The sequence below is a fragment of the Schistocerca americana genome, chromosome 3, assembly GCF_021461395.2.
Source record: "Schistocerca americana isolate TAMUIC-IGC-003095 chromosome 3, iqSchAmer2.1, whole genome shotgun sequence".
In the NCBI taxonomy this organism is placed as follows: Eukaryota; Metazoa; Arthropoda; class Insecta; order Orthoptera; family Acrididae; genus Schistocerca; species Schistocerca americana.
This window is the reverse complement of record NC_060121.1, coordinates 370,373,837-370,388,816: the sequence shown is the minus strand read 5'-3', so window position 1 is coordinate 370,388,816 and position 14,980 is coordinate 370,373,837. Positions and strand designations below refer to the sequence as shown.

The 14,980-nt window shown below is 45.0% G+C and overlaps 1 protein-coding gene across 1 annotated transcript in view; it reads right to left on the bottom strand.

Annotated features, from left to right (window-relative positions):
• LOC124606092 overlaps nucleotides 1-14,980 on the bottom strand; it is a 58,704-nt gene that overhangs the window by 27,266 nt on the left and 16,458 nt on the right. The window lies entirely within an intron of this gene.

Sequence of the window (14,980 nt, the reverse complement as noted above, 5' to 3'; positions counted from 1 at the left end):
AGGGTTTATATCTGAAGAAATGCTGGCCACTCTATTCGAGCGATGTCGTTCTCCTGAAGCAAGTCATTCACAAGATCTGCGCGATGGGGGCGCGAATTGTTGTCCATGAAGACGAAGGCCTCGCCAATATGGTTGCACTATCGGTCGGAGGAAGGCATTCACGTATCGTACAGCCGTTACGGCGCCTTCCATGGCCACCAGCTGGGTACGTCGGCCCCACATAATGCCACCCCAAAACAGCAGGGAACCTCCACCTTGCTGTACTCGCTGGACAGTGTGTCTAAGGAGTTCGGCCTGACCGGCTTGCCCCCAAACGCGTCTCTGACGATTGTCTGGTTGAAGGCAGATGCTACACTCATCGGTGAAGACAGCGTGATACCAATCTTGAGCCGTCCATTCGGCATGTTGTTTGGCCCATCTGTACCGTGCTGCACAGTGTCGTGGTTGCAAAGATGGACCTCGACATGGACGCCGGGAGTGAAGCTGCGCATCATGCAGACTATTCTGCACAGTTTGAGTCGTAAACCGACGTCCTGTGGCTGCACGAAAAGCATTATTCAACATGGTGGCGTTGCTGTCAGGGTTCCTCCGAGCTGTAATCCGTAGGTAGCGGTCATCCACTGCAGTAGCCCTTGGGCGCCCTGAGCGAAGTATGTCATCAACAGTCCCTGTCTCTCTGTATCTCCTCCATGTCCGAACAACATCGCTTTCGTTCACTCCGAGACGCCTGGACACTTACCTTGTTGAGAGCCCTTCCTGGCACAAATAGCAACTCGGACGCGATCGAGCCGCGGTATTGACAGTCTAGGCATGGTTGAACTACAGACAACACGAGCCGTGTACCTCCTTCCTGGTGGAATGACGGGAACTGATCAGCTGTCGGACCTTCTCCGTCTAATAGGCGCTGCTCGTGCACAGTTGTTTTCATCTTTGGTCGGGATTAGTGACATCTCTAAACAGTCAAAGGGACTGTGTCTGTGATACAATATCCACAGTCGACGTCTATCTTCAGAAGTTCTGGGAACTGGGGTGATGCAAAACTTCTTTTGATGTGTGCATAATTTTTAAGGGTAATTGACAGCTGGTGAAACGAGAATTGTTACAGGTTCCTAAAAAGCTGAAAAAGTTTTCGAGACGTGGCCTTGACGTTCAAAACAGGATTGATGAACACCGTTAAATAGGATTCACAACCATTTTGGAGTCAACTACCAAAGTGTTGTGTGGCTGCATCGCATCCAGCCACGACACATGAGCACGTTTTGAAGATGATTTTCTATATACTGTGAATGATTTACACTTCATACAGAACTTTACATATGCACTCGGTAAAGCTGACAGAAAACACATTCATCTAAAATGCTCAGAAAAATTTCATTCAGTCATCCTACAAGCAGTTTGAAATCCTCACAGGAAATTCATTATAATCGATGTTCAGCGATATGTCAAGGAAAAAGGTGGTAGATTTCGTTCTTCTACTGTGTTCACTTGATGCAAGAACGGGTGTTCAGTGCACCACCAGACTCTCCACTACCAAAGACATCAGGTATGTTGCCCCTTGTGTTCATTGAAAACAAGGCATATCCATTGTTGGGACATTTTACCAACTGTTACAGTCGATTGGTCTTAGATTCAGGAAAAAAAATATTTCGACAAACACTTTTCCAAACTATGAATATTAAATAAATGTGCTTTAGGAATAACGAGCGCTAAATGGAGCACATTTTGGAAGCTAATACTGACTCACCAGAATTTGCTGACGTTGTTGTGAAATTTATATGTTCTCAACAACATTGTCACTGACCTGGAAGAATCCCTAAGAGCCGATGAGCAACTTACAGTAGAGATCGATCATGTCTATAAAAGGCACTTATCAGACTGGTCAAAACTTCAACAGAGTTTGAAATAAAGCTGTCCAAACAAAACGGTTATGAAAACGTATTATTCACGTAAAAAACACGATTTTTGTTGCAAGCTGTGCTACTTCAACGTTATTATCACCTATTATTTTACGATAATGAAAGAAATAGAAGATTACGGAAATATATGCTGTACTCGCATTTCGTAAATGTGCTGCAACCTCAACAGATATTTTATCCGAAATGAATCAGTTGTGACGTTACTTGTTTCGCTGGTTTCACGAAGGACCCCGAGTAAAAACAACTGGTACCAAGGCTTCCGCTGATACCATTTGCTCAATAGTACAACAAAACAAACACAAGCACCAGCAACAGTAGTGACTGCTACCAGCAGCAACAGCCGAATGCTGTCGGCTTTGCCCGAATGCAGCCGGAGTCACTCGAACGCTCCTTCCATTACACTGTCAGAATCAAAACATGTTTGATTCTCTCAGCGTCGCTCTGCTCCATGGCGCTCTGCTTGCAACGCCATTACACTGAAGCTCCAAAGAAAGCGGTAAAGGCATGTGTATACAGAGATATGTAAACAGGGAGAATACGGCGCTGCGGTCGGAAACGCCTATATAAGAGAACTTAGTGTCTGGCGCAGTTGTTAGGTCGGTTACTGCTGCTACAATGGCAGGTTATCAAAGTTTAAGTGAGTTTCAACGTGGTGTTATAGTTGGCGCACGAAGGATGGGCCACAGCATCTCCGAGGTAGCGATGAGGTGGGGGTTTTCCTGTATGACCATTTCACAAGTGTACAGTGAATATCAGGAATCTGGTAAAGCATCAAATCCCCGTCATCGTTGCGGCCGGAGAAAAGATCCTGCAAGAACGACATCTGAAGAGAATCGTTCAGCGTGACGAGAGTGCACCCTTCCGCAAATTTGTGCAGGTTTTAATGCTGGACCATCAGCAACTGTCACCGCGTGAGCCAACGAAACATCATCGACACGGGTTTTCGGAAGCAAAGGCCCACTCGTGTACTCTTGATGACTGCACAACACAAAGCTTTACGCCTCGTCTGGGCCCATCAACACCGACCTTGGACTGTTGATGACGGAAACAAGTTACGTGGTCGGACGAGTCTCATTTCAAATTGCACCGAGCGGATGGACGTGTACGGGTATGGACACAACCTCATGAATCCATGGACCCTGCATGTCAGCAGGGGACTGATCCAGCTGGTGGAGGCTCTGTAAAGGTGTGGGGCGTGTGCAGTTCCGTCTAGATGCGACTCTGACAGGTGACATTTATGTAAGCATTCTGCCTGATCACCAACATCCATTCATGTCAATCGTGCATTCCGACTGACTTGGGCAATTCCAGCAGGACAATGCGACACCCCACACGTCCAGAATTGCTACAGAGTGACTCCAGGAACACTCTTCTGTGTTGAAATACTTCCGATGGCTACCGAACTCCCCAGACATAAATACTATTGAGCATATGTGGGATGCCTCGCAAAGTGCTGTTCAAAGGAAATCTCCAGCCCCTCGTATTCTAACTGATGTGTGGAATGATGCAGGAATCATGGTGTCAGTTCCATCCAGTACTACATCAGACATTAGTCGAGTCCATGCCACGTCGTGTTGCGGCACTTCCGCGTGCTCGCGGGGGCCCTACACGATATTAGGCGGGTGTACCAGTTTCTTTGGCCCTTCAGTGTACAATCACGCGCACCGAGCAAGACTGGATGCCACACGGCCATAAGGCGTCAGTGACGAGCGCGGCCGGGTTTTCGAACCGCCGTTCGAATATGCGCACTGTATTCACCCCTATACATGCATGGTACACGGTTACCATGCTGATGTTACCGTCAGGATGGCGAAAACGGTAGTCGTTGTTGGGATGTCGGATTAGATTGACGCATGCGTTTTCGTTTTTCCTCTTCAGGCAGACTATACTAGAAGTGATAGACAAGTGGATGCCTAACAGCTCGTGGGGGTCGACATGCATGCCGCCTCTCAAAAACTGTTCGATTTCATAAGCCTTCTGACGCACGTTGTATTCCTCGAACGTGGGTTTCACTATCGACTAAGAGAACGCCTTATGTAGCAGAGCTCGAAATCACAACGATTGCAGTACATCGCGCAAGCGTGTAAACAAACACAAGTGAAGAGCGCTGTAAGGCCCACCGTACATCCGACCTGTGTCGCAGCTGAAACCCGACTGTTCACTTCAGCAATCCAGACATTTTGCCGGCCGTTGTGACCGAGCGGTTCTAGGCGAACAGCCTGGAACCGCGCGACCGCTACTGTCGCAGGTTCGAATCCTGCCTCGGGCATGGGTGTGTGTGATGTCCTTAGGTTAGTTAGGTTTAAGTAGTTCTAAGTTCTAGGGGCTGATGACCTCAGAAGTTAAGTCCCACAGTGCTCAGAGCCATTTGAACCAGACATGTTCCCGTCCACCCAAATTCTCAACTTGCGTACACTAGTCTATTGCTCACAGCTAGTCCTGCAGCAAGAGGTTCAGACCCTGTTGCGCATCCTTACTGAAGTTAACAAAGCAGTCACGCCCACAGATGTACTATATACAGGGTGTTACAAAAAGGTACGGCCAAACTTTCAGGAAACATTCCTCACACACAAAGAAAGAAAATATGTTATGTGGACATGTGTCCGGAAACGCTTACTTTCCATGTTAGAGCTCATTTTATTACTTCTCTTCAGATCACATTAATCATGGAATGGAAACACACAGCAACAGAACGTACCAGCGTGACTTCAAACACTTTGTTACAGAAAATGTTCAAAATGTCCTCCGTTAGCGAGGATACATGCACCCACCCTCCGTCGCATGGAATCCCTGATGCGCTGATGCAGCCCTGGAGAATGGCGTATTGTATCACAGCCGCCCACAATACGAGCACGAAGAGTCTCTACATTTGGTACTGGAGTTGCGTAGACAAGAGCTTTCAAATGCCCCCATAAATGAAAGTCTAGAGGGTTGAGATCAGGAGAACGTGGAGGCCATGGAATTGGTCCGCCTCCACCAATCCATCGGTCACCGAATCTGTTGTTTAGAAGCGTACGTACACTTCGACAGAAATGTGCAGGAGCTCCATCGTGCATGAACCACATGTTGTGTCGTACTTGTAAAGGCACATATTCTAGCTGCACAGGTAGAGTATCCCGTATGAAATCATGATGACGTGCTCCATTGAGCGTAGGTGGAAGAACTTGGGGCCCAATCAAGACATCACCAACAATGCCTGCCCAAACGTTCACATAAAATGTGTGTTGATGACGTGATTGCACAATTGCGTGCGGATTCTCGTCAGCCCACACATGTTGATTGTGAAAATTTACAATTTGATCACGTTGGAATGAAGCCTCATCCGTAAAGAGAACATTTGCACTGAAATGAGGATTGACACATTGTTGGATGAACCATTCGCAGAAGCGTACCCGTGGAGGCCATTCAGCTGCTGATAGTGCCTGCACACGCTGTACATGGTACGGAAACAACTGGTTCTCCCGTAGCACTCTCCATACAGTGACGTGGTCAACGTTACCTTGTACAGCAGCAACTTCTCTGACGCTGACATTAGGGTTATCGTCAACTGCACGAAGAATTGCCTCGTCCATTGCAGGTGTCCTCGTCGTTCTAGGTCTTCCCCAGTCGCGAGTCATAGGCTGGAATGTTCCGTGCTCCCTAAGACGCCGATCAATTGCTTCGAACGTCTTCCTGTCGGGACACCTTCGTTCTGGAAATCTGTCTCGATACAAACGTACAGCGCCACGGCTATTGCCCCGTGCTAATCCATACATCAAATGGGCATCTGCCAACTCCGCATTTGTAAACATTGCACTGACTGCAAAACCACGTTCGTGATGAACACTAACCTGTTGATGCTACGTACTGATGTGCTTGATGCTAGTACTGTAGAGCAATGAGTCGCATGTCAACACAAGCACCGAAGTCAACATTGCCTTCCTTCAATTGGGCCAACTGGCGGTGAATCAAGGAATTACAGTACATACTAACGAAACTAAAATGAGCTCTAACATGGAAATTAAGCGTTTCCGGACACATGTCCACATAACATTTTTCTTTATTTGTGTGTGAGGAATGTTTCCTGAAAGTTTGGCCGTACCTTTTTGTAACAACCTGTATATACGTGTGTGTGTGTGTGGTGCCAGTTCTGTCGTACATGTCTGATAGAACAGACACCACACAGATATAGATTCAACAGTGTTCTCGGTCACGACTGAAGATTTTTAATGGTCTTTTGAATTGCTTTGAAATTGTAGGTTTACATTTACCGCTAGGTGTACATAAGGATTTTCTACTCTCAAAAGAATATTGACGTTTCTGGTAAAAGAAAAGACACATTATGCAAGTTCTAAGGATGTTGCAAATCGTTTCTTGGGCAGTTTAGTAGATTCAAGTGAACAGATCTTGTCTTCCTAGATATCCAAAAGGCGTTCGTCACTGAAACACATCGTCAAACAGCAATGGAGATACGATGGTATGGAGTATCATCACTAATACGTTATTGATTGGAATTTTTTTTACTAATACACCCCAGTACGTCATTACAAGACAGCCAACGTTCAACAGATACAGAAATAACGTAGGATGTGCTCCAAGGAAGTGTAGTAGGACCGCTACTAATTTTCTCAGCAACCATAAAACATTTATCACACAATACAAGTAGCACTGTTAAGGTTGTAGCTGTGTGCTGTTTGTGGCGAAATAACGATTTAATAAACTTTTGGAAACGTTCGCTCGTGTTTCTTGGAGTTTTCTGTGCGTTGAAGTCGTTTAATAAATTTCGTGCTTCAGTTTACAGCGGACGTTTCTTATTGTTTCTACTGAAACATTTTAGTTAAATTTTCATTCACTGTTTCATTTTCGATGAGTGTTCCAGTGGCCGTTTGAATTTTTGGTTTTAGCTAATAAATTTTGTGAAGTTTTGATGGTATTGGTATTAGTTGTGGCTTAGTAGTATTAATTAAAGTTGTTGCTTTATTAGTAGAGAGAGAATTTAGAGACCGCTATAGTTAGTTCTATAAATAGTTCTACCGGTGTAACTGAACTTAGGCAACGTCGACGTTTAGTTTTTTCAGTAAATATAAAATCTTACATGAGTGAGAAGTGTGGACTCTGTCATAGGTTTGTGAGTAGTGGGTTACGGTGTGGGATCTGTTCAAAGTATTTTCATTGGGGGGGGGGGGGGGGGGGAATGCAGTGGGGAAGCTAGTGGGCATTCTGGCGAGATCCTCTCCTGGGAATGCAGACTCTGTAGTAGAAAGAAGTTGATAGAGGAGCAGGAGCGTAAGATCTGTGGCCTTCAGGTGCAGCTACAATACGCAAAGAGGAACTAGATAGTTTGAGGAGGGTGAAGGGTGCTGGGGAATGGGAACTGGCAATTGGCAAGAAGGCAGCTAGGAGGAGGTATTCAGACAGTTGTACTTTGCGTATATGCAATAAATTTGACCAACTGCCAGAGTTGAGTGGAGAGGAACCTCTTGTAGCTGTAGGTGTAGGAAACATGCAGCAGTTCTCAGCAGTTAGGAGGCCCAAGTCAGTTACAAAGTATTACAGAAAGAATAAGGTTTTGCTGCCAGGAAGTTCACACGGTAGAGGTGTGTACCAGCAGTTGCACGAAGTGTTGGTGAGTGAGTACCAGGTTACCATCACTATGCAGGGTTGGCTCAGGTGACTGACAGCATAGGGGAGTTATGTAGGAATTTTACGAAGGAGGCTCAGGTAATGATAGTGAGTGGAGTAGGGAACAGTCTTGATAGGGATGGGGTAATATGATGTAGGTGGTGACCTGGTAAAGATAGCTACTCAGATTGGTGGCACTAATGAGCATTTCATGCAACTGGTTCAGCATCGAGATCGGCCTTATCTTAACGTGGCTGTTAGGTGTGTTAACATGGGGCTGGAGAAGGCACTGATGGCAGAGGGCACGGGTCACATTGCAGTGATGCCAGCTGAGTCTGTCAGTAGATCAGGTTTCACTAGGCATGGTCTGCACCTCAATAGGTATGGGATGGAGAGGCTGGCAAAGCTTATAGGTGTAGCGGGTGGTGGTGGGCTCACTCATGAAAAAATTCCTGTAGTAGTGGGTGTTAGAGAGGCACCTTTTTTTAGTTTGAAGTCAGCTGATAGGTATACCTGCTTAAAGGAAGTCCCTCTAACTAAGGAATTACCTTCAGTCACCTTCAGAGGACGTCATGTTTCCAAGTAGAGAAGGAATTAGCATATTTCATCAGAATATAAGAGATGTTAGAGATAAAGTTAGTGCACTGTTTATAGATGTTCACTCTGAAATTATTGGTATATCGGAGCATCACTTAAATAATTTGAGAATCTAGAGGCTTCGTTAACCAGGATACAGATTAGTTGGCTGTTTTTCAAGGAGTTCCTTGCGGAGTGGGTGAGTGGCCATATACGCAAAAAACAGTATTCCATTTGAGTCCATAGACATATCACGGCACTGCACTGACAAATTTTTGGGTGTTGTGCAAGGGCAGTTGAATTTAGTGAAACTAATCTTCTAATTTTTGTTGTTTATAGGTTCCCTAACTCTGACTTCAGAGCATTTCTGCTCAAGCTAGAGAAGGTTCTTGATTCGCTTTGTAGGAAGTACCAGACTGTTATTACAACTACCGTGCAGGGGAACAGTAGCACAGCCAGAGAGAATATTTTTATTCTTTCTTGTTTACTAGTGGGCATTCTGTTAGTAAAAGGGTGAATGGCCTTTCAGATCGTGATACACAAATTTTAACACTAAAAGGCTTTTGTACTCAAACAAATGTCACATAAAATTACAAACTACTTAGCAAAGTTAATCCAATGGCAACAGAGAGTTTTTTAAACCTCGTCAAGGAACAAGAGTGGCGGGATGTTTATAGCGCCGATAAATGGCTCTGAGCACTATGGGACTTAACGTCTGTGGTCATCAGTCCCCTAGAACTTAGAACTACTTAAACCTAACTAACCTAAGGACATCACACACGTCCATGGCCGAGGCAGGATCGAACCTGCGACCGTAGCGGTCACGCGGTTCTAGACTGCAGCGCCTAGAACCGCACGGCCACACAGGTCGGCAGTGCCGATAACATAGACGACAAATATAATGCTCTTTGAGAGTTGCTTTCCATTATAACGCTCTAAACGGAGTACCAGCAGTAAAAGAGACCGGGTGGCTGACTAGTGGGATAAGGATATCATGTAGAATAAAGCGGGAATTATATCAGAATGTTAGTAGTCACAATCAAGCTATAGTAGCCCATTACAAACACTATTGTTAGGTGCTTAAAATGTTATTAGGAAGGCAAAGAGTATGTGGTACGCAAATACAATAGCTAATTCACAGGATAAAATTAAAACCATGTGGTCAGTTCTGAAGGAAGTGTCTCGTTAGCAGCACAAGGTCAACGATATAAAGTCAGTCCGTAGTAAAAATATTTCTGTTACTGATAAATCAGATATAAGTACAGTATTTAACAATCATTTTCTGAGCATTGCTGGTGAATTAAATAAAAATTTATTTGCTACAGGGAATCATATAACTCTCTTGGCAAATGCCTTTCCAAGATTGATGTCTGAAATACTCCTCTGTGATACAGACAAGGGGGAGATTGCGTCAATAATTAAGTCACTGACGACTAAGGGCCCTCATGGATATGATGGAGTGCCTAGCAAAATATTAAAGTAATGTGCGGCACATGTTAGCCCTGTATTTAGCCGTATTTGTAATTTTTCCTTTAGGAACAGTCAGTTTCCCGAACGATTAAAGTACTCAGTAGTAAAGCCATTTTATAAAAAGGGAGAAAGGGATAATGTAGGCAATTTTAGATCTATTTCTATGCCGTCAGTGTTTGTTAAGGTTATTGAAAAGGCCGTGTATATAAGGATAATTGATCATTTTATATCACATAATTTTCTATCAAATGTACAGTTCAGCTGTAGAAGTCGTCTAACAACTGAAAATGCTATATTTTCTTTTCTCTGAGAGGTACTGGATGGGTTAAACAAAAGGTTTCGAGCGCTAGGCATAATTTTTGATTTAACTAAGGCATTTGATTATGTTGACCACAAAATATTGCTCCAGAAGGTGGACCATTACAGAATACAGGGAGTAGCTCACACCTCTTACTTTAACAACAGGCAGTAAAAGGTCATTATTCACAGTGTTGAGAATGGCTGTGATGTGGGGTCTGAGTGGGGTATGGTCAAGTGGGGAGGGGTGCCTCAGGGATCAGTGTTGGGATCACTCCTGTTCCTCATTTATATAAGCGGTTCATGACGTAAGTTCATGGCATGTAGAAAATAAACTAACGCTAAAGCACAGTAGACTCAGTTTTAAAGTTTCTAACGCACGATTCAATAAAATCCGAAGTTTTAATTTCACAGAATGGCCATATGATTAATGAAACTGAACAGTTCAAATTTCTTGGTGTTCAAATAGATAGTAAACTGTTGTGGAAAGCCCATGCTCAGGATCTTGTTCAAAGACTTAATGATGCCAGATTTGCTATTCGAACAGTATCTGAAGTAAGTGACAGTTCGACACGAAAATTAGTCTACTTCGCTTATTTTCATTCCCTTATGTCGTATTGTATTATATTTTGGAGTACCTCTTCCCGTTCTAAAAGGGCATTTTTGGATCAGAAACGGGCTGTTCGGGCACTTAGTGGTGTAAGTTCGCGAACCTCTTGTCGACCACTGTTCACTAGTCTGTGTATTTTGACATTTGCCTCTTAATATATGTATTCCTCACTGTTTTTTCTTGTTGACAGTATCAGCTTCATCCCAAGAATAAGCATCTTTCACTCAGACAATACTCGGCAGAAACCCAACCTGCATTTGGATCGGATTTCCTTAACTCTTTGTGGAAAAAGGTGTGCAGTATACTGCTGCATTCATTTTCAAAAAGCTATCACAAGAATTCAAAAACCTTAGCAGTAATCCACGCGCTTTAAAATCGAAACTGAAGAGTTCCCTCGTGGGTCAGTCCTTCTATTCTGTTTAGAAGTTCCTTGAAACTTTAAGCTGATTCTTATGTTATATTGTTGATTGCGTTTACTTAAACTAGTGGCTTGACTTTTTTTGAGTTCATGAGCATTTTATTTTTATCTGTTATTACTTTTATATTACTACTAACACGTTCCATCGCCTTGGAGATTTGCTCCTCAATTTGGTCCTACGGAACTAGACGTGTCAGTAAATAAAAAAATAACTGTTCGCTTTCGATTTCTACGGGAAACTGTAGTCGTTCCATGCAAGGAAAACAAGAAGAACTTGGCCAGAATGTCTTCTTGGTATAATGACTGTCAGTTCTCAGTAAATAGGAATAATTTCTTACTCGTCTTACAAGTGCTAGAGGACGCATTTGGAATTTTTAAAATCACACACCACAGTAAAATATAGTATATATTATCGTGTTGGAGGTATGGAAAATGAAACAGTATGCCGTTCTCCGAAAACGATCCGGTAGTGATACTATATTAGCACCATGCCTATGTGGCTTGCTGCCGGTCAGTGGATAGCAATAACAGAAACCGACAGATGGTAAATATTTGCTCGCGTCTATGTTGCCCGACTTGCCACGTGACGGCCCGCGCTGCGCCGCTGCTTCATCGCTGTTGCAAGACTGTTTATTGTTCAAATGTTCAAATGTGTGTGAAATCTTACGGGACTTAACTGCTAAGGTCATCAGTCCCTAAGCTTACACACTACTTAACCTAAATTATCCTAAGGACAAAACACACACCCACGCCCGAGGGAGGACTCGGACCTCCGCCGGGACCAGCCTCACAGTCCATGACTGCAGCGCCTAAGACCGCTCGGCTAATCCCGCACGGCGTACTGTTTATTCTTTGTGTTTTTCCGTACCTATTAAAACATGTTGTTAAACCGTATATAGCGGTACACCAATTTGGTGCATTTTTTAGGTATTTATCAAGAAACAGCATTTTTCCTTTCTCAAAAATCTTTATACGGTATCAAAATAGACCCGAAAAAACATTATTTTTGAGTACCAAAAGTACCAGTTGTGGGGATGGCCACTTCTTTCATTTATACTCATGGCGATTCGTCAAAATTTTTCCTATATGTTCTTTAGATGATATTCTCAGTGAACTGTGAAAGCTTTGTTCGATGTCATCATCCAATCGAGATCCAGATGCTGAACCTTACCTTACCGTACTTATTCATATAAAATATGAACATAATATCTGGTCTCAGACGTAAATATAGTTTCAACTAGCGAGCTGAACCCATAGCGAGGGTTCTGAGATCATAGCAAGAGTTCAGAGGTCACCAACCTTTGTTTTTAGTTCCCATTTTGTCACCACTAAAACTTTATAAGGTGCTGTCTCTGTATAATGGGCACTTCACGTCCTTACAAGCTTTCATGACCTGGAAATTATTCGATAGTGCCACCAGGTGGCGTAAGCACCTCTCAAAAATTATTTTGTCATACGAAATTGTTTGTACTTTCAAACCAAGCGCCACATTTTGGATGTACTGTATGTGTGGGATAAAAATGTTGCACATTTTTATGGAAAACAGTGTAACGTGAACTTGTATAGGATGTGAGATGAATTTGCGTTAACCTTATTATGATGCACACTTATTTGTTGTTTGTATGTATCAAAGTATGTAAATGTGTCGAAGTATATAAATACACTCCTGGAAATGGAAAAAAGAACACATTGACACTGGTGTGTCAGACCCACCATACTTGCTCCGGACACTGCGAGAGGGCTGTACAAGCAATGATCACACGCACGGCACAGCGGACACACCAGGAACCGCGGTGTTGGCCGTCGAATGGCGCTAGCTGCGCAGCATTTGTGCACCGCCGCCGTCAGTGTCAGCCAGTTGGCCGTGGCATACGGAGCTCCATCGCAGTCTTTAACACTGGTAGCATGCCGCGACAGCGTGGACGTGAACCGTATGTGCAGTTGACGGACTTTGAGCGAGGGCGTATAGTGGGCATGCGGGAGGCCGGGTGGACGTACCGCCGAATTGCTCAACACGTGGGGCGTGAGGTCTCCACAGTACATCAATGTTGTCGCCAGTGGTCGGCGGAAGGTGCACGTGCCCGTCGACCTGGGACCGGACCGCAGCGACGCACGGATGCACGCCAAGACCGTAGGATCCTACGCAGTGCCGTAGGGGACCGCACCGCCACTTCCCAGCAAATTAGGGACTCTGTTGCTCCTGGGGTATCGGCGAGGACCATTCGCAACCGTCTCCATGAAGCTGGGCTACGGTCCCGCACACCGTTAGGCCGTCTTCCGCTCACGCCCCAACATCGTGCAGCCCGCCTCCAGTAGTGTCGCGACAGGCGTGAATGGAGGGACGAATGGAGACGTGTCGTCTTCAGCGATGAGAGTCGCTTCTGCCTTGGTGCCAATGATGGTCGTATGCGTGTTTGGCGCCGTGCAGGTGAGCGCCACAATCAGGACTGCATACGACCGAGGCACACAGGGCCAACACCTGGCATCATGGTGTGGGGAGCGATCTCCTACACTGGCCGTACACCACTGGTGATCGTCGAGGGGACACTGAATAGTGCACGGTACATCCAAACCGTCATCGAACCCATCGTTCTACCATTCGTAGACCGGCAAGGCAACTTGCTGTTCCAACAGGACAATGCACGTCCGCATGTATCCCGTGCCACCCAACGTGCTCTAGAAGGTGTAAGTCAACTACCCTGGCCAGCAAGATCTCCGGATCTGTCCCCCATTGAGCATGTTTGGGACTGGATGAAGCGTCGTCTCACGCGGTCTGCACATCCAGCACGAACGCTGGTCCAACTGAGGCGCCAGGTGGAAATGGCATGGCAAGCCGTTCGACAGGACTACATCCAGCATCTCTACGATCGTCTCCATGGGAGAATAGCAGCCTGCATTGCTGCGAAAGGTGGATATACACTGTACTAGTGCCGACATTGTGCATGCTCTGTTGCCTGTGTCTATGTGCCTGTGGTGCTGTCAGTGTGATCATGTGATGTATCTGACCCCAGGAATGTGTCAATAAAGTTTCCCCTTCCTGGGACAATGAATTCACGGTGTTCTTACTTCAATTTCCAGGAGTGTATAATGACACAACTTTGCTAACCTACAGAATTCGTTTGAAAAAGATGGGAACCAGGTGAAAAATGCTCCCATTGGAGCACACAAAAAATACGAATGTGCTCCTTTTTAAAAGACTCAGAGAAAAAAGTGGGGCAGAAAAGTGGAGCAGAAAAATGGGGCAGAAAAGTGGGCAAACAGCTGTCTCAATCCTTATTTCTGTTTCCTCACCAAAAATTTTGGCATGCGACCATATTGACACGTTTTTGTGCTGAAAGTAGCAGAAAGGCAGTGACAGAGGAAGAGAGGGGAGACAGTGCAGTGCCAGTGTGAGAGAAAGAGGGTGGAGACTGTGATGGTGGGAAAAGAAAGTGGCAGTGAAATAGGAACCAGAAAGAAAGAGAAATGAAGAGAACAGCAGTTGGAGCGAAAGACACAGGAGACAGTGATGGTCAGTGTGAAATAGTGGCAGTAAAAGAGAAACACAGATGGATGGAGTTAGTCATAGTGGCAGTAAAAGAGAGAAGAGACAGTAGAATTGAAAAGCAGAAGAGATAAGTGGAGACCTTGGGGCAGGGGGTTGGGATGAGGGTGGGATAGGGGGGGGGGGGGGTCTGGAACATCAAGCAAGCCATCCCCAGGGACATTTGTGGGAAGGAGAAATAATGGTTGCAGAGAAAGACAGCATACCATAAGCGAGAAAGGAGGAGATGGTGGCAATGGGAGAGAAAAAGAATGGGACAAAGACAGTGGCAGTAGGACAGAGACAGTGAAAGCGACAGGCAGGGAGACTGTGGTACAGAAGAGCAAGGGAATTTGATGTACACAGTGACAGTAGGAGACAAAGACAGGAGAAAGTACCAATGGGAGAAAAAGGAAACAGTGGTAGAGAGACATATATGGACAGTGGGGTATTTTGAGTATGATTTAGAACATTCGGTGTTAAAAGAGTGCAAATAACTTCGCATGCCAAAATTTTTGGTGAGGAAGGTGAAATGAAGATTGAGACAGCTGGATCTCACTTCTTTGAAG